The 27,503-nt window shown below is 46.2% G+C and overlaps 1 long non-coding RNA gene across 2 annotated transcripts; it reads right to left on the bottom strand.

Moving 5' to 3' along the window:
* Positions 1 to 463: 463 nt before the first annotated feature.
* LOC120324566 lies at positions 464 to 6,140 on the bottom strand. 2 transcript variants are annotated; one of them, XR_005565977.1, is made up of 3 exons: positions 6,043 to 6,140; positions 1,863 to 1,978; positions 464 to 612 (listed from the first exon to the last, which is right to left on the bottom strand). It is a non-coding gene; the product is annotated as an uncharacterized LOC120324566 (long non-coding RNA). The 2 variants fall into 2 exon arrangements; XR_005565978.1 differs by having other exon boundaries at positions 464 to 569.
* Positions 6,141 to 27,503: the final 21,363 nt, after the last annotated feature.

The raw sequence follows: 27,503 nt of genomic DNA, 5'->3' as shown, positions 1-27,503 counted from the left end.
TTACACATCCACATCCTCCACACACAGAGGCCTCAGACAAGACTCGGCAGATCCACTGGAACCCCCCTTGGCTCCATGTCTGGATTTGTTCGGTGTTTAATCCAGTCTGGTCTGTCCAGCCTCACCAAGCAAATTAACTATCCCTTCTTCAGAGGTTTCAGTCTTCTGTACATTCAGTAACATCTCTCAGAGTGCAGTGAACAGCCTAACCCAGCACCAACCAGGCTGATCCAGACCTCACTCACAGCTGCAAACGCAGCCACAGGATTTTCTGTAAATTAAAAAACCCAAGCATTTTTCAGGTTTGGTACACACTCCAGGATCTTGGGTTCTTGCTTGGGGTCTGTACATCCTCAGCTGTTGCACAAAACATTTCCAAGGAGTACTTTAAACATCACAACAGACTGACCTCAGTTCCCACAGCCTTTGCTTTTTTAAACTGAAGCTGGACATTTACCTGCTCCTCCCTGTAGCAGGGCCTTGAGCGATACCCTGACCCAGGAGATGTGCCACTGGTTCCTTCTGCTTGCCCCTGATTCCAGCTGTGCAGTAGTGGCTCCCACTTGATCCTTTCCCCAGAGAGTTCAGACAATTCCTTGTCAACAGATGTTTCTTTACACCACAACAAAAATTCATCTAAGAAAATCTTTCAGTCAAAAATGGGAGAGAACTACAAGAATTACAAAAAACAAGAAATAACAGGAGTTACAGAACTTGCAAGCTACAGGAATTCAGTTTGGGCTTCCTGATTTCATTTATAGGCTCATTGCTAAATTTTGATTCTGTCCTGGTATCTAAACATTTTTATCATGTCTAAGGATTATGTCCCTCAGTCACCATCACATTCCTGACACAATCCCTCCCTCTAGGTTACCACAGGTCTTGTCTTCAACAGGCACCATCACTTCTGTCAGACACTGCTGACCTGCCTTCCCTGCTTCTATTTTTTTCTGCCAAGTCCCACCTCACAGTTTGTTACACAGCACTTGGCACATTTAAATTGAACAAAGGTAAAAGGTACTTGCCATAAATTACTTCAAGACCAATTAATGTTTCCAGATGCACAAATTCAAGTCAGCAAGTTTTGGAACTGTTTTATGCTTATATTTATGGCATCTAAACACAAACTTTAAATCTCACATTCCAGAAAAATCAGTACTTGCCCACTAGTACATAGCACCACTATAACCAAACTACAGTACAAGCTGGACTTGAGGCAGCTGAGACAAAGGGTTATTTGCCACATTACATATACCAACTCCCAAGAAAGGTAGAGAGAGATCATTATAAGAAAACAAACAAGAATATGTAATAAGAAAGGCATCACAAAACTCTGAAGACCTGAAGGCAATACCTCTATTAAAGAGGTTCTCACACCACACCAACTACTTTAGCAAAACACTAAACACTTTGATACACTAGAGCAACAAATCTCTACCACAGCTGACAAATGTAAATTGTTATTCAACTCGAAAAAGTCATCAGTCCATGCAGTACCACTGATTCTTTATCACCTCAATTGTTATTTGCTGTGATTTAGAAGACTGAGAGCCTCCTGCTTACTCCTGGGTTATATGTCACTTTTTCACGGAAATAAGAAATCTCAGCCTTACCAAAGGTGCCAGAAAGACACAAGGTTCATTTCCAATTCACTTCAGCTCACACTTTCTCCCTGCTGCCCAAACACAGAAAGATGAGCTACCTACTGAGAATGAAAGGAAGGCAACTTCAAGTGCCAGCCCGACCCAGCTTGGCAGAAATTCAACTGGTTGCTGCCAAGTCAAGGGACTACAAGTCAGGCAGCACTGCAATACTGTAAAGATATTTTAAGACAAGACTTACTGTTGTGAAGTCACCCTCACCTTGTGGAGTCAGTCAGTGCATTTTCCAGCCTTTTGGAGACGCCTGAGAGTAAAAAGGCGCCGGAGCTTTGAGAATCGAGGGGGTGGATCTCTGGGGATGAAATCCCAGCTTGCAACTGGAAGTGGAAAATATCAAAATGTTATCACAATTGCCTCAAGTATGCAGGCTAATTCAAACTCAACTCCAAGATAAGCACATGTGCACACAGCACAGCCAGGGAAATGGTTCTCTGACACTGCTGTGAAATGGGTTTTCAGCAGCATTAGCAGGGACAGAAACCTTGAAAATTCATTGTGCACACTCACAGGCCTGGTGTCAGAACTACCCACAGGCTCCTCACCACCTTCTCGTCCCCAAGCCCATCGGTCCCACTCCAAAGGCACGACTTCCCTGTGCCCAGAGACAAAAGGCCCCGATTGTCCAAACTCTGATCAGACACAGGGTTCCACAGCACCCTGGGGGTCAGCCTGGCACATCTAAGGAGCTTGGGCTATTTTCAAGGCATTCTGCTTGAAAAAGGAATGGATTGTTTAATCACAATAAAAATAAAGCACACAAGAGCTTAAGGCACGACATGATGTCCATAATCATAATCTCATCCACAGAGTTGCAAAAGCCTAGATTATTCTGCTTAATATAGCCTCTGGAACTTGGAAGCCAAACTGTTCTGAAAAAAAACCTCTGCTTTATCATTTGTACCTCCATTGTCCCCAAAAATTCTTCAGTTCAATTTAATTTATATTCTTAGAATCATATATGGTCAAAAGCAGAAGCCCAGAGGTAAAAATCTGCATTTTCCTTCAGGTACCAACAGACAGGACAATCTGAAACTGCAATTTCCAGCTCCCTCCCAGTAACATTTGTCCCAACTCACACTACAATCCAAATGCAAACAAATGAAATGCAATAATCCCTTATTAAGACATCCTCCCCCCATTTGCAACAACACCCAACCATTCTGCTTGCTGTTCTCAATTTGCATCAGCATTCTATTGTCTGCAGAAACATGCATAAGCAGACTTGCCAAACCTCTTAAAGATTCAAAGGCTGGGAAAAGAAAAGAATTTCTGAAAGCTGGATACAGTGGTCTGTAAACACATTCACACTTCTTTCCTAATTATGGCCTGGTGCAAAGGCAGCATCTGAGAAAGGCTTCTTAGCAAGAAACTCTGCATATTAAAAAAAAACAAGATGTCCACACATTTGGCAGTTTACCAACTATCTCTGAGGGTCAGATAGGACTGGGAGCTGAGAATTACCTCAAAATGGTATTTTCGGAACTAAAATGCTAAAATGATGGACTGGAGGGATGCCTCAGCTCACATTTCAGGAACATAAAACACCGATATCCCAGTTATCTGACACTGCAGTGCCACAAGAAGGAATGGAGGTGGATGTTTGCACTACTGTCTACATGTGGGGACTAATTAGGCACTGTCATTTTTGCAAGCCACCTAGACTTTGCATTTGCACAAATTCAATAGATATACATTATATAGGTAAGCATATAGAGTGACACAATCCAAACACTAATGCCTCAGAACACCCCTGCCACGTGGAGTCAAATCTTTGTAGAAACAATACCAAATAAGAGAAGGTTTTCACAACAGAAATTCTAAATCATCATGAAGACTGTGCAGCTCAAGCTATGCCACAGCCAGACAGCTCTTTCGAGCCTTCTCCTCCCACTCCAAAATAAGACTTGAATCTACTGTAGTGGTGTTTTGCACTATTCAGTTATATTTATAACCATAGATGCATTTCCTAATGTAAGTAGAATTCAGTGATTAGATTAGCTGGCAAATGATGAAAGCAGTCTGAGCAAAACTGTACAACAAACCAAGCTCAGAGTAAAATTACTTAATCCTTTGCAGTTCAAATGCAAGTTCATCTTTCCCAACATCATCTACTCGTAACCAATCTATTCATCACACGAGCACACCATAAACCCTCTCGCCCTCTCAGGCACTACTACAGTGCAATGGCAACGTTTCAAATCAACTTAAATTAGGCTGTACTACATTCCATTACATGATATCATGCAACAGATGTTACTCGAAGAACACACAGGACAATTATTCAGGATAAACTGCTGTAATTTGAATGGTGAAATTAATGGGTATCCTATATGAAATTGCTGTAGTCTTCATCTAGTTTTGTGCTGAGATTCAGAACTTGAACATTGCCTGAGTTTGCAGTAGTTAATCCAGACACTTAGACTGGCAACCAGAAACAAGAACTATTCTTATCTTACTTAAGCTCAATAATTTTGTTATCAATAGATAAGCCAGAGTTCCAGTTAACCCTTTAGTTCTGCAGTGACCAGTGAGTCAGGTGAAGCATTATGAAGCTCGAATGAAATGCACTTTCAAGAGGCAAGAGACACCCCCATCCCTCCTCAGCTGTTTGGTAACCTTCATTTTAAGGTAAAAATGTCATGTTTTGAAAATTAAAGCAGAAAAGGTAGTTCATCCAACTTAACTCACAGCAAACTTAGCTAACAGCTGTTCTGTTGGAAGAATGGCTGACCATTACCTCAAACAGACACAAAAGCTTTCCATATACCACAATTTGTAAGGTATTTATAACTAACACTGGCAGCTTGCACTCATACTTGCAACACACATATAAATAAGTGTTGTTTTACATAAGCAAGAGCAACCTCAGAAATGTATTCTTTGTTTTTATATCATAAGGACATTGTTCCATAGCTACTGGGCTCTTCTGATGATGCAGAACTCCCCAGCGCCTTTAAGTAACATACTTCCAAACTCAGGAGTGGCTTTCTGGCTTGAAATTTAATATGGCTCAAACTTGGCTCTAAAATACAGGTCTGCAAAACAAACTTTAAAAAGATTTGGAGGGAAGTGGTCAACTGTTTAATCCAACAAGAGGGTTTTTTTCAATCAATGAACACTCCCACAATCTTTCTGACCAGGCATCGCAGCAGCATTTTAACACACAAGAAGTAAAGCCTAAAAAAAACCCTGAAATGGCAGGTCAGCAGAACAAAAGCGCCACACAAGGTGAGCACAAAGCCAGCAGAGGCCCCCGTTCCCACCAGGTGTTCCCAGGCAGCGGCACCGCACCGGGGCCCCACAGACACCCCAAAGCAAGGCTGTCCTGCACCCCAGACAGCTGCGGGGGGGCACGGGGGAAAGAGGGGTCAGGACACGGCACGGACAGACCCTCTGCAAGCACCGGACAGGCTGTGCTTTGCTCAGTCCTGGGCACGGAGCCCCTGGACCGGTGCAGGCTCCGGAGCAGCTCGGCCGCCCACCCTCCCCCGTGTTCGCTGCGCAGGGGCCGCGTCCTGCCCTCCCTCCTTCCCCTCCCTCCGGGGTGACCCCGCGGGACCGCCCCGAGACCCGCTGCCGGCCCGCTGGGGAGATGCGGACACAGGGAGATGGATAATACGGATCCACGCGTATGCAGACGCGTCGCGATCGTCCTTGGGAGGTCGTCGCTTCACAGCGTATTGCGAAAAGGGTTTTTTATGCATCGCGGTCGCCAGCAGAGCCCGACAGCGAACAGCCCCGGCAAACCCACCCCGGCCCGGCCACGCGAAGGGAGCGGCCACCCCGGCACCTCCCTCCATCCATCCCAGCCCTGCACGGCACGGGGGAAACGCCGGGACACCGCGGGATCCCTCGCATCCCAACCCGGCCCCGCTCGTGGCGAAGGGTCGGTGAGCCGGGGTCGCTCCCCGCACGGCTCCCGCACAGCCCCGGCCGAGCTGCACTCCCTGGGACCGGCAACTTGTTGGTCGGGCAGCGCTGCCCCGGGCGAGGCTGCGCGGGGGCACCGGGGCTGCAGCTCCCAGAGGCGCGCTGTGCCCGCACCCCGAGCCCCGCACCCCGAGCGCCGCCCGCAGCCTCCGAGCGGTGCCCGAGCCCCGCAGCGCCGAGCGCCGCCCGCACCCCGAGCCCCGGAGCCCCGCGGTTCCGAGCGCTGCCCGCACCCTCCGAGAGGTGCCCGCATCCCCCGAGCCCCGCAGCACCGAGCGCTGCCCGCGCCCCGAGCCCCGCACCCTCCGAGAGGTGCCCGCATCCCCCGAGCCCCGCAGCAGCCGCCGCTCAGCCCGCGCCGAGTGTTCCCCCTCCCGGCGCCGGGCAGGGACCGCACGTTCCGTGCGCTGCGCACCGGCGGGGCAGGGCGAGGGTCCCCGCGGGCTCCTACCGGGCACGGCGTTACTGCGGCACCGCGGGGCGCCCGAGCCCCGCCGCTCTCCCGCCTCCTCCCCGCCTTCGCCCCGCTCGCCCGTCGCCGCCGCGGCCCCGCCGCTCCCGCAGCCGGCGCGGAGCGGGCTCGGCGCAGACCCCCGCGGGGAGGGCAGGAAGCGCGTCATCACTGCGGGCCGATCGCGCCCTCCGCCCGCCCGGCGCTGAGGGACCGCGGGACGGAGCCGGGACCGCGGGACGGAGCCGGGACCGGCGGGGGGCAGAGCCGGGACCGGCGGGGGGCAGAGCCCGCCTCAGCGCCTACCCGTGCGTGAGGGACAGGCACCTCCGCCGGCCGCCACCCGCACCCGGCCGAGGAGGCAGCGCCGCTCCCGCTCCGCCCGCCCGGCACCGCGGCACCGGGAGACGGCGGCTCCTCGGGGGGGAGGAGGAGGAGGAGGAGGAGGAAGGCCGGAGCAGCCCCGCGAGGAGGAGGATGAGCCCGCCCGGCCCCTCGGGCAGCGCTGAGCCCCCCGGCACAGGGTGACAAACACACACAGGCACAGCGCCGCAGCGCCCGCGGGTTGTGCCGTACGGAGCGTTTACAAGTAACGGGATCAGTCGGGTTGGAAAAGACCTCTGGGATCATCGAGTCCAACCTGTAACCAAACACCACCTTGTCACCCGGACCAGCGCTGCATTAAGCACCTCCAGGGTCGGTGACTCCATCACCCCCCTGGGCAGCCCCTTACCAATGTCTGCTCACCCTTTCTGTGAAGAAATTCTTCCTCATGTCCAACCTGAACTTTCTCTGGCACAAATTGAGGCCGTTTCCTCTCATCCTATCGCTGGTTGCCTTGGAAAAGAGACCCCCCCCTGGCTCCCCCCTCCTGGCAGGGAGTTGTAGAGAGTGAGGAGGTCTCCCCTGAGCCTCCTCCAGGCTGAGCCCCCCCAGCTCCCTCAGCCTCTCCTCACAGCACTTGTGCTCCAGTCCCTTCCCCAGCTCTGTTCCCTTCTCTGCACCTGCTCCAGCCCCTCCATGTCCTTCCTGAGCTGAGGGGCCCAGAGCTGGGCACAGCACTCCAGGGGTGGCCTCACCAGTGCCCAGCACAGGGGAAGGATCCCCTCCCTGGTCCTGCTGCCACACTCTTCCTGACACAGCCAGGACACAACACCAGCAACAAATGGGCTGCAAAGCAAAGGAGACTCAGGGCTTTCCTTACACCTCTCTGAGCTGTTCTACCGCTGTTAGATTATGTAAGTGGTTTCCATACCAATATATTGATACCAGCATGAGAAAGTTACACCTACAGAAATCCCTTACATGAATTAGTGTCATACATACTGGGGCCTCTATCTGTAAAACTGCGGCAGTTAAAAATCATGCAATTAAAGTAATTTAATCTGATTTAGCTGAAGTACAGCCATTACTATGTATTTTTACTTGTAACCAGCTTAAAGACCTACCTCGGTCTACAGCTGGTTTTGCTTTCCAGAGTAATTTTGCTGCAACAAATTAACCTTAAGTCTGTAGTTACAAAAACTAACTAGGTTACCTTGTACACCCACCCTACAGTGTTCAAAGCATCACAATGTTAACATCATTACAGTAATAGTCACTCAAAGCTGCACCAGCTCTAGCAAAGGAACAAGTGTCTGTTAATTAAAACAGAGACTATACAGGGGTTGCTTTGTAACTTGCCAACACTTGCCAATATACCAGTTTTACAAATGAGTTACTGTTATCATATTGTTACTAAAGAGATACGACCTTGACTCCTGTAAAAAGAAGAGATAACTGAAGTATTTCTTGTGCTTTAGAGGTAGTTTTGCAGATACAAGTTACCTATGAACAGCCATAACACTTTGCATAAAGAGCAGTTTGGGGCTTGTTTTGGGTTTTGGGTTTTTTCCCTGGCCTTTTACTACCATGATGATAAGCTTCCAGCAATGTGGTTTTCCCTATTTGGCATACAACTTTAACTTCCTTAAAAATATCCATAAATTTCATTCTTCCCTTTGTGCTGTATTATCCTATTTTCTGGCTGCAATGTTGCTTCAAAAGAAACTTCCTCTACTCCATGGCTATCCTTGATTGCCTTAGCTTTTCCTGCCTTCCCTTTTAAACCTTCTCCCAGCCTGTGTGTTCTCTCACACAGAAAAGTGCAAGGCCACAATTCCAGTCTCTCCTGCCCTTGTCATTCCTCTGTTCTCCTGTTTCCTCTCAGTTCACAGGAAGGCTGGTTAAACCTCTGTGCTGCAAACAGCTACTTTGACATCTCTGCAAAGAGATTTAGCAGAATGCCTGCAGAAATACCTCCCAAGTCAAACAGAACCAAATTTTACTCCAGTATGGATGCAATGGCAAGACCAGGATCCCCTGTACCATTTTTATGTCGTGCTACTCCCAACAAAACTGTGTGTCTGGACACATTTACTGTGTCCCTTTGTACCCAGCCAGTGACTTGCTTCGGGGCACAAACCAGCTCTTCCTTCCCCTGCCAGGTGGTCTGAGCACTTACCTGCAATCCACAGTAAGAATCCATGAGAAAACCATCACAATAATTAACAAGGTATTCTGTCAATCTGTCATGTGAGGATCCAGCTTTTGTTATTTCAGTAATGAGAAATATCCGTATTTTTGCTTCAGCACAGTGGATATAGAGAACAGAAGTATAACTTCCTGGTTCCTTTACAGTATTTCAGCTTATACAAATTTGCAGATAGGTGCACTTCCCTTGGAAAAAAAATATAGTAACATTACAGCTGAATCTGAAAGCATTTACATCAATGTATTCATAAGACCCAAAGCTTCTTTAGCATTTCTACAGAAGCTTTGGTCTTTCTTTTCTATTCAGTCTTCCACTGGTTTCCTGGAGTATAATTAGGCTGATTTTAGCAGTCATAGCTTTGGAGTTTGAGATATTAGTATCTGTGTGGCATAATAATCTCCTGAGAGTAAATCAGACTCCAGTTGCAGTTACCAGCTGTGACAGGTGATGTTTATGATTCACTCTGATTGAGTGGAAAATAACATCAAAAAAACCCCACCACATTTCTAAGGTTTATTTGTGTTCAGGGAACATTTTAAAATTGAGACATTCAATTGGACACCTGACTTCCTTCCATCCCATCTATTCTAACACTTTATCTTTACATCTTCTAATTACCCCAGAGTTTTAGGGGGATCAGGGATGTTCTCTGGTGGTTTGCCAATGATGTTGGAGATGGTTTTTTCCCCCCAGCTCAAGAGGCAGATGTTAATCTCCAAAAACTGTCATGAAGCATCCACACAAACTATCCATAAATGATGTCATACTTGTTCATAGCCCTCTGTTAATCCTTGTATTGAAATTACTTTAGCATTCTGGTACTTAAAATATCCTGTGGATGAGAGCAACACTGGCATATCTGCTGATGTTTTGGGTGAACTAGAGCTTAGCCAAGTGTGTGTGTGGGTGCCTTCAGTGAAGTATGTTATAAACAGTTCTCTCATCAGTCCTTTCAAATGCATTTGAAATCACTGTCTCAGAACAGGCACTTTAAAATGCAGCACAAGTCATACCCAAGCACATAAACTAGATGCTGTGTGTGTGACAGGACTATGCTAATAATTAAATTAGAGAGTTTCGAAAGTTGTGTTTAAGACACATATTTATAAAATGACATTTGGAATGAGTCAACGTTACCCTTGATGAATAACATTAAGCAAAACTCAGCACTCTCATTATTGCTTCAGCATTAGCAGGCTGTGATGGTTCTGAGTGCTCTGACAGCCCTTTATGGCCCTGACCACCCTCACCAGGGGCCTTCACCCACACCCTCTGCCCACGTGGCCCAGGAGCTCCATATAAGCTCAGCCTGGGCCTGTAGCCCCTGTGTAAGCTGGCCTGGGGACTGTCACTCTGGAACTGTGGGCTCTGGGAGTGACACTGTAATTTGTAGCCCAAATTCCTGTTCTGGCTCTGAACCTTCTTTGTACATGGACCTGCTGTAGGAACGACTAGTCTGTGTCTGACCCTTCACTGGGCATCATCCTGACCTGTGGATTGGTTTCCTGGCTGCATCTTGGATCTGCTTCATTGGTGCAAACCTCTCTAGAGCTTTGGGCTCTTGACTGAGCCTGTCTTGTTACTCTCACTGGGTACTGTAGGATGGCTCCTGGGTTTCTTTGCTCTGTTAAAATGTCCAGGCCAAGAGATCCTGTAGCATCTTTGTGTAGCTGGTTCTGGTGTTCTACCAGCCCTAGTAGGAGGTGTCTTTGAGGAGCTAGTCCAGGCTTGTGGTGTTAATTCAGACAGGCTCTTATTGTTCTGCTCTCTTTGGTCATAATAAACAAGTGGATTGTAATTCTGACTTTATATTTACGGCAATTTTAACTTTATAGTTGGAGAACTTTTCTTTCCCCTGCTTGTCTAACACCTATTTAGGTGTTCCTGAAAAGATTGATAATTTCTTTGGGGTTCTTGTATCTCCTCTGTATCATTATAACTTTATGCTTTTCAAAATCTAGTGCAGTCCTCTCTTTTTATCTTTAATTTGTGGATCCTGTTAGCTCCCTAGATCACTTCTGCTGTTCTGGTACTGAGCTGATTAACTTCTGGTTTGTATTTGTACTCAGGCTTTTTCTTTTCTGTTTACCAATTGAGTTTGACAACGCTGGGACATCCCTTCAGTTTGTTCCAATTGTTTGGATTCTTAAGTCTCTCCTTTAGTACTCAAACTGCAGTTTGGTTTGTTAACTTGGATCTGCACAAAGGGTAGCTTTTGGGTACCATGGAGCCTGGGGTTGTGGGCAGCTCATGGGCTTCATGAAGACTGAATTATCTCTGCTACCTTGAGTCATATTGCTGTCATTTGACTTTACCAGAGTCACCACCACTCCCTCCCTCCCTTCCTTGGACAGTATCTCAAGACCTCACTGGGCTGAGAGGCAGCAAAAGGCCCTTGTGCTACAGGTGGACAAGGCACAGAGGAAGGGGGGATGGTTCTGATTTTCTTCCCCATTACTCACCCCCACTTGTAGTCCCCAGGTATCCACCAGTGCGTGGAAAACACCCTGTGGCACATCTTGTGCTCGACATACTCAGTGAAGGTCTTGAGCATGTGAGAGGGAAGTGGAGTTCTGGGTACTGATTTTACTGCTTGCCTGGTGTAAACACTACTCCTGTTTTCCTTTTAGGCTTCATGAACCTTCCTTATCCATTCCATACCAGTGCACTGTACAAACCCCTCAGCATTACTGTGCTACAACAATCATGCTCTTAACTTCCACTGGCTTTTTAGTTCTTGTAGCAATTGGACCTTCCAGTGAACTTTTCCCTGGTCCTGCTTAAGACTGAGTTCTGTAAGGGAGTAGGTTATTATTAAGAGACATTACAGCATTGCTGAATCTTCCTCTTTCAGGAATTATTTTATTACAAAAAAATTCTCTTTGGCTGGCTGCCCTTAACAAAGACATTGGGTAACTGGAGGGTTCATATCTGTCTCATCTCATATGGGCAGGCTTACAGTGTTCTAGGTCATGCACAAAGCTGTAGCAATCTTGTCATGACCTAACCAATTTTTCCTAGCTCTGCTAATTCTAGTTATGATGAAAAGACAATGCACTGTCTCTCAATGCAGGATCAGCTGATCTTATCAAATTAATTTTTAGCCCTGTGGTTACAAAATGCAATATGAAAGAGAAATTGAATTTCTCTCTTCCAGTAGTTGTTATATCTGCAGAAAATCAGCCAGCCATTTCTGAATGAGAAAAAGAGTTTACAGGGTTAACAGCATTGCTAAGGAATACTCCTGACCAAGACTGCAGAAAACAAAGGGGATGTTTTGGTACCTAAACTTCAAGGGAACAGCAGTTTCAAGAGCTCAAAGAGAATGAGGGGTAGGATTGTAATTCAGATCTGGTTCCCACAGAAAATGTCAGTCCCAGCCAAGTTAATGGGACACAGATTTGACAATGTGGGAGGTCAGGAGACTAAGAACATCCCTCACAAATGTATCCCACATAGTACCAGAGTGGCAGGGGCATAAACTGATCCCTAGTCAATCAATCTGCTGCTCTCAAGTGTGGCATTTGTATCATCAGAACAATTCTGGCTCCCAAACACTGTTTTCTGTGGTGCTGCCCCTCAGAAGGCAACTCAAGTTGCCTTTTGATTAGAAGTCCCCTATGGCTTCTGATAAACATATTAACATTTATGTTTGCAGCTGAACTATGTTCCAGTCTGATGAGCACTTCCAGAACTGCTGCAAGAAGGATCAGAAAATAAACATGAGGACAGTTGTCCAAAACCCTGCATGCGTCTGAGTGATAATTCTCAATGTGAACAGGAAGTAATACAGAACCTCTGAGTTCCAGATATGCCTGAGTATAAATGGAGATGCTTTTCCAGGTTGTTTTTAAAAACACCTGCCAAATTACTGTTTATTTTTAAAAGTTTGCCCGTCTTATTTTTTCTTGTCAATTATCCAGAGACAGAACACAGTTTGCTGCACAAATTGCACATGCAAATATTGTATTACAGTTTTGAAAATAGAATTTAGCCTTCTAAACTGCTTGGCCATTATGTGGAGTGATCCAAATTGGATGTGACTTGTATGGAATTATGTCAAACTTTTTGCTTTGTCTGAAACTCATATCATGCAGCAATAATGGTGTTTTTTCAATTGCCTGTGTTTTCAGGATGCTGATAAAGCACTGGAGCAGTGCCAGGTATTTTAGGAAATACGTTGCCGTTTCCCTGGCTCCCCAGATGTTACAGTACATTAACTTTGTTTCTGGAATAAAGAGTAATTTCTTACTGTGTTTCTTTAACTATTGTGATTTGGTGTTACAGAAAAAACTTTGCCATTAAAATGAGATGTTGTTAGCACCTTGTCTGTAAACAAATAATTTAGATGGCATGCACTGTAAGGTACGTAACTCTGGTTCCTTTATCTTTTACCATCTCCTTCAATGGCTGGCAAGGGCTGCACCTCATTTTTATCATGTGGTGTTATTGTTCAGAATTATTGATTATTTGTTGTGATTTATAACAGAAACAGTCTTTGATGCTTGAAAACAATGAAACACAGACTTGGACATATTTAAATGGATCCAACAGATGCATTGTCTGAGCCTGTGTGGTACCAGAGGACAGAGCTATAGTTGACACAGGATTATTTCCTGCTGGAGGTTTGCCAAAGAAAAATTGGCATCAGTGGAACTATTCTTTATTGGGAGCCTCCTCTACTGTGTGTTTAATGAAATGCTCACATCTGGGCCCACAGGGTGGACTCCGTGTGTACAGGCAGTGAAACTCTTCCAAATCAATTTTTATTTGCAAACTTTTCACTCAAGGAAAACCCCCCGAGGCTCCGCTCCGGGGCCCTGTGGCTACTTCAGTGCTACTTGAGCACGGCCCGGGCTTTGTGGGGCTGAGCTGTTAGATGAGCTCTGTTCCTTCCTCTGCTTCCCCTTCCAGTGCTGGGCTGCCTTTATGGCCACCCAGGGATTTCCATGGCAGGGCCCCAGGCTCCTCAGGCAGCCAGCACTGCTGCAGCTATTGATTTGTGCTGGGGGCCAGGCAGTGAAGTCACAGGAAAAGGAGCCGTGGTTTGGGACGGTCGCCCCTGAGCTAAGGCCTGTGGTGGGCCAGAGTGCAGGAAGGGATCCAGCACCTCAGCTGACGGGGAGCTGCTGCACGGACTCCTCAGTCCAGTTCTTCCTGAGATGTTCCTGTTGCTGCCCTGTCCTTGTACCCTGATCCCAACAACTGCAGTGGGTGCTGTGCCTGGGTGGAACTCAGCCCCGAGCTGTGGGCAGGGGTTTGGGTGCTCTGCAGAGGCTCTGCCTTTCTGCACAGCCAGAGGGAAGTGCTGCTGAGTCCTTACTCTTGCTATACCAGGTTGCAGGTCTTAGTTTAAACTAACTTCTCACATACCTGGGAATCTGGTTGAATATCTGCCTAGGCATTTGGATTCCTGTTGGATACCTTGTTGCTTTTTGGCTTTTTGTTTGTTTGTTTGTTTGTTTTTTTGGTTGCTTTTTGGTTGGTTTTTTTAGTATGTGAACCAAATCCTCAGGCCTGCTCAAACAGGAGGAGTAGAAGAATTCCTTCTTTTCCTTTTTGTTAAGCAGCAAGTGTACATACAAACATAGGTTATTGTGTGTTAAGCTCATGCTCTTGCTTAACAGTATTTTACAGCATTGCTGACAAATACTCATCTAAACTCTGAGGAGAAAAAAATGGGGGTGGAAGATAAGGGAACTTCTTCCTCATGGCTGGTGGCAATGCTTTGAATAGTCTCAAGAGCTCTGAAGGAGTTGCAATATATGGGTGGAATTTTGCTCCATAAACCAAGAGTGTGCATAGAACTAGACAGTAAGTTGGGGTCCAAAATGAAATTCCTGTGAAGAGGGCAGGAGGTTCTTTGTAGCCTGTCTTCTACAACAAAGTCTTCAGTCAGTTTGTCCAATGCCATCCAAAAGGGGGAAGAATGCAACATTATAAAAACCTGACGAAGTAGATCAGCTTTTACAAGGTCTGTGTGGGAAGAAAAAGCCACTCCTGCCATTAAGTGGGAGACTATAATTATACATAATTCATAACTTCTGCATAATGTATCTTAAGGGTAAATGTGCAAGTGGAGCCCTTGTCTGTGAGTGCTGAGCCAGCAGCCTCTACCTGTGTGTTCTGGGCATATCAGGGTGGCCTGGATGTCACTGATGTCTAGGTCTTGTGGCATTCCTGTTTGCAGAGGCATTTTAGACACATTTGTGCTAGTGCTGCTATTTCTGCTTTCTGCTCTAATCAGAGCACATCTTGTTTGTGCATATCAAACCAGGTCTGTAAGAATAACAGTCTCAGCCAAGTAATTAATCATTTCTGCTCATGATTATCAAACTCATATATAATCAGCTTTTTAGCCCTGGGAATAGCAAATTAGATTTTCCCTTCAGTAAAATGAAAAATTCATCCTCTTCATATGAAATCATGGACAGCACATGATTAACATAATATTCTGTGTAATTTATATTTTTATAAAAAAATAGATCAGTGCATCACTTTTGTTTCCTGTGAATCCCTATCTTAGACTGCTTCAAAAGTAAGCTGCCTTTTCTGTGACTTCATTGATGAATCTCTTCACTGTTGTGGTCTCTTGTTGAAGCCAATAATGATTTAACAGCCTTTCTTAAATTATATCAGCAGTTACTAATGAGAGCTGTACTTGTGGCCTGCCTGAGGTCTGGAGGGAACAGAAGCAGAATGTGCCTCCACTAATTTTATGCTCAGCTATGAGTCACCTTTGTAACTTTTTGGGCACATTTTGGCCTCATTTATGTTGGGTTGCCCCATCTTCTGCTGGGTGGTGGCAAACCAAGGATGGCTGGCATTGCTCCCTCTCCCACTCTGCTCCAAGCAGCCCCTTGTGTTTCTCTGGAAAGCCCCACTCCCAGCCCTGTGCTGCCACCAACCCCCTTCTGGGGACCCGAATCCCTGGAAGGGGCCATTCCCATGACTTCCCTGCAGCCTGTGTGATGCAGATGAGGTGGGTGCCCCGGGGCAGTGAATGTACAGGACACACTGGAACAGGGCAAAATGTTCTCCAATCTCTTCCATTTTAAAGATCTTATAACAGAAGAGTCTTTAAATCTGTGAATTGTAATGAGGACTCGTGTATTTGGCAATTTTCCCTTACTCCCTAACCAGCTTTACTAATTCTGCCAAGCCACCCCTTCCTTCCCAGAGCTGACCCAGTGCTTTGCAAGGCTGGACCTGAGACAGCTTGTCCCAACTCTGGAAAACAGGCCCATGGATTTCTTCTCACAGATGCAATGAATTATGCAAGATGGTTTGCTCTTCTTTGATTGTATTCATCACCTCAAGAGTGAAATTCTCTGTTTCAGCACAGACTTGCATTCCTTCCAGGCTGGGTTAGTCTTCATTGTGTTATGTGCTCTCCCTGCTCATCTTGCAGGAAAGGGGAATGAGAGCTCTGCAACTTTTCTATGGATAAATCCCTGATGCTTTACTTGCTGGAATATATTGTGTATGAACATGAGCTATGACACGTTCTGTGGTCAGTTGCTAAGAAAAAAGTATCACAAGGCAAGTGAGCAGCACAATTTCTCTTATATGACTCCAGCTTTGTGCTCAGGGAATGCGTTGTGGGGTTTTTAAAGTGTAGTAAACCTTTTTTTATTCATGAATCATGAGCTGAGACTTCACTGGGGCAGTATCCCAATGGGAAATTGGTGCATACTTAGGCCTTCCATGCCATTCTACACCTTGCACTGTGCATATCTGGCTTTAGAGTTTGTACTTTTTTAAGTACCCTTGCAACAATTTGATCATTCAAATAAAGCACAAAAGTTCTCTGCCTTCTGTATGCAGTAGGTGTGTGTGCACATGTGTGGGCATGCACATGCCCACCTCATTTATTTACCACAGAGGACCAATTAGTGGTAGTGACCTTGGCAATCTGGGCAGAGGTGTTTGGGTTTGGGTTTTTTCTTTTCCCATAATGCTGCAGGTTTCACTCAGAGTTTAGATCCAGACAAGGTGGAAAGTGGCACACGCTGTACAGAAAAGTGCACATAATTCTCTACTGCAACCTTGCAGGCAAGATTATTGATGTAGGAATGGTTTCTAGGGAGGTGAATGTATATGCACAGGTAGAAAGCATGGGCAGAGTTGAGGGTGGGATTTTCCTTTCCCTTTGAATGATGGTGAGCTCTTGGTGCTTGGCAGAGGCAGACCCAGGCACAGGCAAAGGAGGCAGTGATAGGGATGGAAGAATGGGCCCTGGCAGAGCCCTGAAAACCAGACTGGCAGCTCCTGCTGCCAGGAGAGGGGATAAGAATGCATGAAACTGCAACTACTTCAGGAAAAATGGGTCATGTGAGCCTTTGCTGGATCCTGTTCCCTTTCCTGTGGCAGAAAAAGCCAGCTCTGGGTGTAACCAGGCACTTCATCCTCGGGGCAGCACAGCTCAGTTTGCTGCTGCTGATCAGAAGCCTGGAGCCAGCTCTGGAGGCTGGTTTGCATGAACTGTGCCCTCCAAACAGAACATGTTCAACTGCTCATTGGCCACTTCACAAATCAGACAGATACTGCTTTGAAAAAACAACCATCAGGTAAAAGTGCTGATGAATGGTGGCGCATCCAGGGGTGTTCATGGACAAAGCGCTCAGGCCCACATGAAATGCAGCCTGAAAGATCAGCAGAACCATGGAGGAGGATGAGCTGCTCCAGCAGAGCAGCAGGATGTGGGCTCTTACAGGGTCTGCAGACAGGGATGGCAAGAGGGAGAAATACAGGGGAGTTGTCCCAGGAGTCAGAGTTGGGGGAATGCTCTGGTGCTGCTGTGAGCCTTTGTGGAGGGACCTACAACCTGTTCTGAACTGGTGGAGGAAGTGAGGGACAGAGACAGTCTGTGAATAATCAGTCATTAATAAGTGTTGCTTTTACTTTTCGGCAATTCTCTCCAGAAGGAACTGTAACAATGTCTCCAATTGTGGCTGAGTCCAATGAGTAAGCTTCTCCATGGCACACATCCAACCACTTCTGTCCTCTGGGCTTTGTGGGGTGGAATAATCTTCCCTTGCCCAGAATTCTTTTGTGGCCACTGAACTAGATTTCCATATAGGAGTCCAGACTCCTTCCAGATAGCTAGATGAACACAACAGAGGTTTATTTACACCAGGTTAGGTGCAGCCCCCTCTGTGAGACAACCATGGATGGATTTAGCAGGAATGTTGCCGCGTCAGGGGCAAAAATGAATTGTCCCTCACTATTGCACTTTGAGGAATTGCACTGAAGTGTCACCATGTACAGCACTCAGTATCTGGGATAGCTCATCCACACAATTACATGTGGAGTCAATTGATCTGTGTTACAATGCTCAAAAAGAATCCACTTTGTTAAATGTATTTCTGACAGAGCAAATAACTATTGGCACCTTTAGATCCCTTTGCTGTTTGTCAGGATTTCTTTGCTTTGCCTCTCTGTGCCACTCTGGCAAAGCCCTGTGTGCCACAGGCTCTTTTCCTACGCCCAGGTTCAGTTGGCAGCAGGATTGAATGTCTCAGAACAGCAGCAGAGTCGAGAGCTGTGACTGTGGCAGTAAGGAAAAGGTAAAACCAGCAAGGTCTACAGTGACATCCTTTTTCTTGGGGGAAAAACACTTCGGGCAAGGACCAGCTTTCTGAAGGAACCCACCACCTGAAAGGCCAGGAGACCCTTGTTGCAATTTTACAATAGCTCAGGTCCTGTGCCCCTCTGTGGCAAATCTGTCCTTTGCTGATCCATCCTGCACCTCTCGGAGCTGATGGGGTGGGACTGGGCATTCCCACAGTTTGCTGTGAGCACTGGAACACTGCTGTGCTCCCAGGAATCTCATGGAGTGAGGGGGCAGAGCCCTGTTCTGTGGCTGAGCAGGCACTCGAGGTGTTGCTGAGTTAAGGCCAGGGAGATGTGATAGTATCTGAACCCTGGCCTGCCAGACATCAGCTCTCTCTCTGTGCAAGTATTTAGGGACTCTTAGAAATGGCTGGCTCGGTGCTGCAGCAACAGCTCCATCGAGGATTAATTGTCCTGTTTTACCAGGCGGGTTGTGGAGAGCTGGGAACTGCAACCCTCGTGACACAACGAGCTGGGCTTTTCCTCTCCCTGCTGCTGAGGCTGCCAGGAGAACTTCATGGAGTTAGACACTGTAGTATTGCAGCAAGCAGTACTAGACAGCACTACTAATTGTAACCATCCTGCCTAAGGGATGATTTTGGCATTCCTTCAATAATATGTAACAGTGCTGAACTAAGAGATACCACACAAATTAGAAACACAGCTTGCCCAGAAGTGTTTTGTAGCCCTTAAGTGTTTAATTCAATCGTATCTTAACATGAATTTGCCCCAGCAGTTCCACTTGAGTTTTACTTAGTGTTATTTTAAACCATTTCAATTTTATGAGCATGAATATTTCTTAACCACCCGGGGAGGAAGAATTGTCTCTCCTGCAGCAACAGGACAAGTTCTGGAGTGTGCTTTCACTGGCAGTGCCAGCCTTTGCCCTCAGAAGTTGGCATGCAAGCTTTGCAGATAGCTCAAGCTTTCCTTGGCAAACATGAGTGTAGATTCTTGTGTATCAGGCATGTTTGGGGGTAGGGAGGAAGGAGAAAGGAAAAACCAGATATTTTTCCGAAGTGTCTTTATGAAGTCAGTGATTTATTAAAAATGTGAGAAATTTCCCTACTTGTTACTTGCCTGAACTGAACTTTTTCATCTTTGCCTACTGCAGCCCAGGAATAACAGACGTGAGGAGAGCACTTGTACCTGCATTTCATTTACAGTTTAGGAACCTGGAATCCACTCTGTGAATATTATGACACTGGTTGCCTTCCACTCAGTTTGCTGAGTTCCTGTAGCCTTGTGCACTTGTGTTACACAGGCCCAGGGAGGTGAACAGGGAGGGAGGAGGAGGGGAAGGCTGTGCAGGGCAGTGCTGTAGCTCCTCTGTGGAGTCATCTGTGCCACCCTGGGAGCCACAGGTATTTGTGCCCTAACACACAGCAAGAGGGACATCTGTCCCTCTGCCTGGGAGGGGGTAAAAGGGACATCACTGACACCCTGTGAGCTGGACATGGCTGAGCAGCATCTGTTGCATGTTTGCAATGGTTATATCTCCTTTCTGTGAGGCAGATACTTGTAGGCCTTGTAGGATCTGCCAAAAGCCAGAAAATAGAGGTCTGTATTTGCTTTACCAGTTTACAGCCCCAGAAGTAAGTAATCTGGTGTGGCTTTCCTTCTAAAGCCAGTCTCTCCAGGTAATTGGGCATGCTAGCTGTAAGCAGCCTTTCTGTGTTAACATTTACAACATGAAATCATCTGACACTCGATGTTCACCCCTGTTTTCCTCTCTTTTCATGCTTTGCACTTGGGTGAGGCAGATTTCCCTCTGGCCAGCTGAAAGCTCTCCCAGGCTGAGCCTGCAATCTGTTGGGAGCTAATAAGAGCAACCAGGGCCTTGCCTGAGCACAGTGGTGAGGCACTGCTGGGGCCAGGGAAAACAATTACCAAGGGCTAAGATAATGCCACCCTCAGACAGGAGGGGCAGATGCCAGGTCTTAGCTGGGTGTTTTAATGAGTGTCAGAAAATTAAGAATGACAGCAAGGGGTCAATCCAGGGACAGCTGCCTCGTGGCTGGGGTCACTCTTGCTTTCCTGGTTGTAAAATGGGTGGTGTGTCCTCCATACAGTGTCTTAAATGGTACATTGCTTCATTCCCCATCCTACAGAGCCAGGGTGCACATCAGGCCTCCAAGGAGACTTGCTTCTCAGTTATCTCAGAAAGCAAAAATACAGTGTTGATAAACTGTAAGGCAGATTTCAAGCTCAACCCAGATGGGGAAAAAATGCTTCTTCCAGTGAAAAACGGGAAAGGGGGGCCAAATGAAAATGGAACAGTGGCTTTGTAAGCACTTGAATAAAATAAAGATACTTCTGAATGTGTGAAGGACTAGCCCTAGTGAGGAAACTGGATTCCAAGTTGCCAATCCTGTACTGCACCAGAATTATGGAAATGGAAACTGAAGTGACAAACATGAATTGTTTCATCTTGATCAATAAAATAATTGATAATTTCAACCTGAAGTGACCCAAGCTTGTGAGGGACATTGTGGTGTCCTTTCAGTAAGTCCTGATGTTCCCATCCCAGTACTGGGATGGAGGAGGGTGGGTAAGGTGAGTCCCTGACTGGAAGCTGGGAAGGGGTTGGAGATAGCTGGTTGTTTGACTGGATGGTGTCCTGAAATCAGTGTGTTCTGCTGGAAACCAGGGAGAGCTCAGCTGCTGAGGGGCTCATTGCAGGAAGGCAGGTAACTCCCTGTGCTGATAGACTGAGGCAGTGCAGGCTGGAAAAGCTCCTGAGCTATGAGTGCAAGCCACAGAATTCAGGTGCTGCTTAAAATCTCATTTCAAGAGACCCTCTTGAGTGTCTGTTCACCTCACTGAGCGCATAAATACATTTGCAGCTCCATCAGTACACACTTTGATCCTTCGTGTTTGCCCTTTTAAAACAACCATAAGCACTTTTCCCTGAGCTCCATTGCTCAGATCTTACTGAGGCAGAGCAGAAACCCCCACCAGAGTCCCTGGGTGTCAAAACCTCCCCCTGTGCCAGCCAGGCTGTGCCACTGCAGGGAAGGGGCCCAGCCCTGCAGTACAGGCCCAGCCCAGCACAAGGTGTTCTCCCTTTGGATAAGACTGGAGATGTGCACCAGCAGGGAGAGCTGGGAAAGCAGCTCCCAACTGGTTCCAGTTTGGGACAGCAAACACATGAGACAAGGAGGGGGCGAAGGAAAGGGAGAGCATGACATTAGATTTGCTGTGCATTAGTGACTGTGGAGGGAGTGTTACAGCCTTATACCTCTGCAGGGAAATCTATGCTGCTTCAGAAAAACTTGGCCACAGGGCAAGTGTGTCTACCAGTCCCACAGCTCAAAATCCCTTTCTGGCCCTTGGACAGGTTTTGCAGATGTTTCTTGCGTGCTCAGACACTGCTTCTGCCAAGCAGTTCAGTGAGGGAATGATGAGTATCCTCCTGCCCAGTGCTAAAGTACAGCCCTTCCAACAGGGGAGCTTTGCTTGTCACCGGTTCTGGGGTTTTTCTTCCTGTAGAATGTTTGAGGGGGAAACCAGCCCAAAATAAACCCAAACAAAAGCCATAAAGTAAGATGCTTTTTGTTCCTACTTCCTAGTTGGAACCATGTCCACAGTGAACAGCTCTCAGGTTTTTGTGGAGTTTTTGTGCTGGGGTACAGAGCAGATTCTGCTGCTGGAGCCCAGTTCATACACCCCAAGCAAACCTGTGTATTGGGAAACCTCTCTCCATCACTTCAGAGAGCATGGCCAGCTCTGCTTTTGCAACAGCAGGATTCATTTCCCCTGCAGTAGCTCAGAACTGGGTTTGTCACAACATCCAGAAGAAGGAAGCTGTGATTTTTGTCTGCTTTTCTATATCTGACTTGACAAAAGATGTTAAAATTAAGCTGGAATATATCATTGCTTTTGAGAAAGTTGTGCCCTATCCTTGATTTATCAAGGAGTGACTTGGAGTCAGTGAGTTGAAAAAACATGTAAATTATGCATTGTGTATCTTTGTCTTCCTCACTTTTAAGTGAGGTGTTCAAGACAGAGCAGTGAGATTTTATCATCTTACCTTTTGGCAGATTTTTGATGCGTTGGTTGCTTTATAATTTCTTTTTCTGTTTTTTTTTGGTTTGTAAAACTTGCAGTTGTTTGGCTTGCTTTGTGCATATTGTTAAAATCAGAAGAAGGTTCAAAAAACCCCTAGAGACAAATAGATGCGGTTATGGGCCTCTATCATTTTTGGGACTCTGTAATAAACTCATTACATGTTTATTGTTTCTCTGACAAAATTTAAGTAAAATATTATGATTACCTGTGCTCTTAAATTTTCTTCTGAGTCTGTTACATGCTCTAACATCCTGCAGAAGAATTAAAAACATCTGGCAAAAAAAAAAATCCCTCTTCTCCTTCATTCTGAATTTGCAAAAATTGAAACCAACAGCTGTTTCAGAGCCCCAAACCCCCTGAAAAGCATGTAGCAGGTGGTACCATGTATGTGTGTCTAATTGCAGTCCAACAATCCAAGAGCCAGCCACCAAACCGTGAGGAGTGAGATCATGACTCAAGCAGAGAAGGGGGGCAGACAGAATGGGAAAGCAAGAGAAATAGTTTTGGCCCAGGAAATTAGTATTTTTATAGAGGAGAGAAGTGACTGTAAATAGGAGTAGTGAATTATGATATCTTTTTGGTTTTGAAATGCTCTCCTATTGACTGGTCACTGTCTGGAGAAACTGGCTGTGGATGCCAAGAAGAGTGGGGAGGTGATGGCATGTCTGGGCCATGGCTCAGGGTCAGTAACTTCATGGATTTTGTCAGGTGAGCTGCAGCTCTGGGCTCAGAGAGTCCTGCAGAGCAGTTGAGTCTCCTTTCATGTGCTCTCTCTGCATCTCCAGATGCACCTCCTTGGCTCTGCTCACAGCTGCCCTTTGAAGGATCAGGTATGTGAACATCCCAAATATGTGAACACCTCTCTTAATTTGCCAAGTCCTGATGGCAGCTCGTTCCAAGTGTGTGAATGGACTGTTTCCATGGGGCTTTCTCCAGCCTCGCTCCAGAAAATATTGTTTATTTGGGTTTCTGTTAATGTCCAAAATAAATGTTCTGCCTCTCCCTTCTAATGTAAAGAAAACCTTTGTTTTGACCACACTGTGAGAGAGGATTTGGGTGAAAGCTTGAAAGACAAGAGAAAAAGAACTGTTCTCATGTAAGTCTGAAGTAAAACAAACCAGAAGAAATTCAGAGGTGCAAAATGTATGGTCTTGGTCTGAGCAGGAGCAAGAACAAAACCCTCTGCCCCAAAACGTGAGCCATTGTGGGGAGGGGCTTGAGTGTAAAGTCCATCATGGGATCACCATAAACAGTTCTGACAAAGACACGTATTGGGAGATCTGTTTCCCTCAGATCCAAGGAATATTCCTGCTTTTATAAAAGCCCCAGTGAGGTCTCTGTCTAGGACTATTGTCAGCAAGAGAAGAAAAGACCATGATGTGTCTGCAGAGAGGCTGAGAACTGCCTGCTGGAGGGCATTGGAGTGGACACCTGTGGGAGGGCAGAAAGGACAGAATTGTGTGAGGTTCAGGAAAATGCCTGTGGAAGGACAGATGAGCCTGGAGTGGCTGTGAGTGAATTTAGCCTGGAGGGGTCACAGCAGTGAGTGGGATCCAGCAAAGCTGTGCTCTGGGAGAAGCAGAGCTGAAACACAACCTCCTTTCAGGGTGCAGCAGGAGAAGGTGATGCAATGTTTGCAGTGGGATCATCTCAGAGGCTGAGGAAGCCCATGTACCTCCCCCAAAACTGGTGTGAGCTCAGCCTTGCCCTGCATGAACAGCTGGGCTGCTGTTGGAACTGGAGGTTCTCTCTGTGTTGCTGGCAGTGGGAGAGGGGTCTCTGGGTCAGTCACACACAGCCAAGGCCTGATCTTCACTTGGCTGCTGCTTCTGCTTCAAACACCTGCGAGAATGGGTCAGGAAATGGATTGATATGGTAAGGCAAGCAGAATTTGGAGATGGCAGAAACATTATGGGTGCTTGAGTTCTTGGAGAGGAGAAAAATCAGATCCTGAAGTTGTGTAACCTACAGGAGGACAAAAGGTTAAAAAGATTGGAGTGAGTCAATGCTACCTACTAAATGTTTTAATAGGATATTATGAGATGCAATGTTCCAAGTCTGCTGAATGAGTGTTCTTTGGCCAACATTTGATGGAGTTTCAGTTGCATAGAAAAGGGAGTGAGAAGGATTGTGATAAGTGGATTTATATTGTGACTAGCACCACTATAGATGGAAGAATAAAAGGGTGCCATGGGAATTGTGTTCAATAAAAGGGTCAGTGTGGAAAAAAAACAGAAAAAAATGAAAAAGAAATTAAGTCTGATTTGGGAGCTCTGAAGAAGGAGTTTACTGCTGTCCTTGATATTGTAGATTTTCAGTGAGAGGTTGATTTAAAAGAAATACCAAACAAATCATCAAGAATATATCAGCAATTCCCTCATAAATGAACTTTCTTAAAGTCCTGTATTTTAATGCTGAGTTTTCACTGACACCCTCCTCCAAAGGTATAATTTCTTTCCATTTTCTGTGATCAAATCAATCTTCCATCTTACTGTGAGTCATTCACTGACAGCAATCCTCTGTTAATTCTTTCTTTTCATGCTCTTACTGTACAGATAAACCATACTGGATTTTTGCCTGGAGGACAGGAATTGCTGTTAACTTAAACTGATTTATGAAATGCTGTCCCAGAGTTTCACTGGACAGCACACTGAAGACACTTTGCAAAAGTATTTAAAATTAAAGCATTCAGTATAACAGCACAAGCCCAAGAGTGCTTTTCCCCCTCATTTGACACTCCTTTCACTGAGGGAAATGTACTTCTGCACAGTCCAAATAAGCTCATGTAGCTCTGAGACCATCCTTGAAGGGCTTATACCAACATCACTGCCACAACAGGTCCTGAAAGTAGGGCAATACTTCAAAAACAAGAAAAAAATCTGCAAAATTTTAATTTATTTTGCAGCTTTCCTTTAGAAAACTGACTCGAGCCCAGGGTCCCCATGACCTCTGAGGAGCTTTGACTTAACAACAAGCAGAGCAGAACTGAATTATATTCTTACAGGAGAGCAGATTGTTGACAGGTGAAGTTGGGCAATTGTTGATGACTTTCAGTCTGCCCAAAAAAGCTGATCTTTGAATGGATGATATGGGTTAAATATTTGGGGGCTGAAGCTCCTCTGGCCTTATTGCCACTTCAGCTGCTCTTGGACTCACTGATCTTCAAGGTCTTTTCCCATCTAAATGATTTGTGGGTCTATGATTCACACTCCTCATGCTTGAGGAAAGTTGCTGAGCACTAAAGTGCTAAGCATAATATTTTAATTAGTTAAGATCAGTTGTTCTTCCCAACTTGTGCTGCTCACAGTAAATAATAATTAAGAGCAAAGAGCCCAGGGAGTGAGGGTGCTGCTGCTTTGTAGCTCAATATCAGGAATAATCAAAGCCAGAGGACTGGGCTTATTAGTGCCTGGGCCATTTGCTGGCCTTCAGTTTGCTGATGAGTTCTGCTTAATTAAAAGCAGCAGGAGCAAGCTGATGGCTTTCTGATCCTGGCCCTACTGTCTGAGAGTGCTGATGAGGCAGACACTGCTCTGGGCACAGACAAGAGATGGGATTTTCTGTCCCACAGCAGCTTTCAGGTGTGTTTTGCCTCAGAGACACTGGGGAGGGGCTGTGCCCTGCCCTCCACTGATCATCTGCATATCAATTCATGTGAGGGACAGCACAAGACTGCTGCCCAGGAAGTCTCTTTTATCCTTTATTCAGGTGGGAGGGAATCACAGACCCTGCTGGATCACCTGCCTGGTTTCACACTCAGCCCTGAGGATGGAGCTGCTGGTCATGAAGGAGGAGCTGGGCTGGAATGCCTGGAAAAGGTATCCCCTCATGTCCCTTCTTTCTTCTCAGTCACCTGTCCACGCAGCTCCTTGTAAGGCTGGTGCCAGAAGAAGCATTTTCCAGAGCTTTTATTGTATTTGTTATTTTAACTGGGACAAATTAAGTGGCAAAAGATACTTGTAAATGCTAGAAAACAGAGAAAAACATCTTTTACTTGACATGCTTGGGTAGCAAAAGAGTGTGTCACCAGCTCAAGTATTTGGTTCTGCCTGGGTCTTGGGTAGTGTGAAGCCTCCAGTGAAATATGTGCTGCAAGTAAACTGCAGCCTGTTTTCTCTGAAGTGTTTGGGGTGGAGGAGGTTCCCAGAACTCCCAGAACACAAATGCCATGTGTTCCACATTGTGGCTCCAGCAGGAGCCTGCTGGCCCTGGGGGGTGAGGGAGGGAGGCTGGGGCTGGATGCAAACTCCAGACTCCCCTCAGGGAATGACAGGAGGAGATAGAGAACAATAAAGGGCTTAATGTTGTCCTTCCCACTGAAGCAAAGCTCCTCACCATGAAACAACTTTTACAAAGTGCCAGAGAATCTGTTATGGTCACATGAGCCTGTCTTCACTTTTCCAGTGGGAATATGTGTGTGACAGCAATAACTTCAGATTATCTTCCTTTATGTAGTAATATCTGGCCATATGTTGAAACTCTCTGTGTTTGGGAGCAGTAGTTAAACTGCTGTTTTTCTCATGCCTATGGATTCCTGACTCGGAAGGAGTTTTGTCAAAGAAAATCCTTGTCTTTCTCACACTCTTCCTGCATGCTGCTGAGAGCCAGGGTTGTTCTCCAAGTACTTTTAACCTGATTTGCTATACATTTCTGGTTGTAAACCATTAATGGCAGATATGTAACGGTGGGGGGCAGAGTGTGTGATCCACAAAATCCTCCAGAGCTACTTCTGGATATATACTCCAGGATATACACTATATACTACAGGATATAATTACAGTGTCCTGTGACTTCTCTTCTAATTTTCCTTTAAATGAAATTTCAGACAATTCATTTCCTCACAATAACAAAACTGTCACTGCCTATTTTCATCCTTTCTGCTCCCAAAGACCAAAACCAGCATCTCCACAAAATCCTGAGCCTTTTCCCAAAGTTCCCCGAGGTCTGCAGGACTCTTTACACTGATTCCTGGAATCAGGTTCTCCCTACTGGCATCAGTTTCACTGATGGATTCTTTTTCTCCCCCCACTGACAGTTCAAATGACTTTAGTTCTGCAAATATTATTTGGGCATTAGGAGCTCTGAGATAAGGGAGGTAATGATAGATCACCTGTATGAGGCTTTGCAGGGTCAGGGCCATAGCAGGCCCTGCTTTTTAAATGGAAAGTAAAAGTGGAACACTTTCTCATTCCAGACAATACTCCTGCAGAAACACAACATCTTAGTGGACAAAAAGCTACAG

Source organism: Pipra filicauda, unplaced genomic scaffold, assembly GCF_003945595.2.
Source record: "Pipra filicauda isolate LSUMZ 115617 unplaced genomic scaffold, ASM394559v2 scaffold590_size258242_pilon, whole genome shotgun sequence".
NCBI lineage: Eukaryota > Metazoa > Chordata > Aves > Passeriformes > Pipridae > Pipra > Pipra filicauda.
This window is presented reverse-complemented; position numbering and strand designations above follow the sequence as displayed.